The following is a 2,060-nucleotide window of genomic DNA, read 5'->3' on the forward strand; positions in this document are numbered from 1 at the left end:
TCCACCAGGTGGGGCCACCGGCCCCAGAGGGCTGCATGGGCCAAGTGTGGGAGGGGACCAGCTCCAGGTGGGCTGGTGCGCCCCCCACCAGGGCCCAAGGCGCCTAGGGTTGAATCCCTAGGGGAGGGGGGCGCCTCCACCTTGCTTGGGGGGCAAGTTTCCCCCTCGTGGCTGCCGCCCCTCCCCTCTAGATGGGATCTGGAGGGGGACGACACCTCTCCCCTCCCCCTATATATAGTGGGGTTTTGGGGCTGCACCAACACATGAGTTTACCTCTCCCTGCCGCAGCCCTACCCCTCTCCCTCCTCGTCTCTCGCGGTGCTTGGCGAAGCCCTGCTGGAGTGCCACGATCCTCCATCACCACCACGCCGTTGTGCTGCTTCTGGACGGAGTCTTCCCCAACCTCTCCCTCTCTCCTTGCTGGATCAAGGCATGGGAGACGTCACCGGGCTGCACGTGTGTTGAACGCGGAGGTGCCTTCCGTTCGGCACTAGGATCTTCGGTGATTTGGATCACGATGAGTACGACTCCCTCAACCCGTTCTCTTGAACGCTTCCGCTCGCGATCTACAAGGGTATGTAGATGCACTCCTCTCTCTTGTTGCTAGTCTCTCCATAGATAGATCTTGGTGACTCATAGGGAAATTTTGAATTTCTGCTACGTTCCCCAACAGTGGCATCATGAGCTAGGTCTATTGCGTAGATTCTTTGCATGAGTAGAACACAAAGTAGTTGTGGGCGATGATTTGTCCAATTTTCTTACCGTTACTAGTCTTATCTTGATTCTGCGGCATTTTGGGATGAAGCGGCCTGGACCGACCTTACACGTACTCTTACGTGAGAGAGGTTCCACCGACTGACACGCACTTGTTGAAGGAAATATGCCCTAGAGGCAATAATAAAGTTATTATTTATTTCCTCATATCATGATAAATGTTTATTATTCATTCTAGAATTGTATTAACCGGAAACATGATACATGTGTGAATACACAGACAAACATATAGTCACTAGTATGCCTCTGCTTGACTAGCTCGTTAATCAAAGATGGTTATGTTTCCTAACCATAGACATGTGTTGTCATTTGATTAATGGGATCACATCATTAGAAGAATGATGTGATTGAAATGACTCATTCCGTTAGCATAGCACTTGATCGTTTAGTATATTGCTATTGCTTTCTTCATGACTTATACATGTTCCTGTAACTATGAGAAATATGCAACTTCCGTTTACCGGAGGAACACTTTGGGTACTACCAAACGTCACAACGTAACTGGGTGATTATAAAGGAGTACTACAGGTGTCTCCGAAGGTACATGTTGAGTTGGCGTATTTCGAGATTAGGTTTTGTCACTCCGATTGTCGGAGAGGTATCTCTGGGCCCTCTCGGTAATGCACATCTTTATATGCCTTGCAAGAAATGTGACCAAATGAGTTGGTTACGGAATGATGCATTACGGAACGAGTAAAGATACTTGCCGGTAACGAGATTGAACTAGGTATTGGATACCGACGATCAAATCTCGGGCAAGTAACATACCGATGACAAAGGGAACAATATATGTTGTTATGCGGTTTGATTGATAAAGATCTTCGTAGAATATGTAGGAACCAATATGGGCATCCAGGTTCCGCTATTGGTTATTGACCGCGAATAGTTCTAGGTCATGTCTACATAGTTCTCGAACCCGTAGGGTCCGCACGCTTAACGTTACAATGACAGTTTTATTATGAGTTTATAAGTTTTGATGTACTGAAGTTTGTTCGGCGTCCAGGATGTGATCACGGATGTAACGAGGAGTCTCGAAATGGTTGAGACATAAAGATTGATATATTGGACGACTATATTCGGACACCGGAAGTGTTCCAGGTGATTTCGGAGAAAACCGGAGTGCCGGAGGGTTACCGGAACCCCCCCCCCCCCGGAGAGTTAATGGGCCACATGGGCCTTGGTGGGAATAGAGAGGGGCGGTCAGGGTGGGCCGCGCGCCCCCTCTCCCTCTGGTCTGAATTGGACTAGGAGGGGGGGGCGGCGCCCCCCTCTTTCCTTCCCCCCTC

The sequence above is a fragment of the Triticum dicoccoides genome, chromosome 2B (assembly GCF_002162155.2).
Source record: "Triticum dicoccoides isolate Atlit2015 ecotype Zavitan chromosome 2B, WEW_v2.0, whole genome shotgun sequence".
NCBI lineage: Eukaryota > Viridiplantae > Streptophyta > Magnoliopsida > Poales > Poaceae > Triticum > Triticum dicoccoides.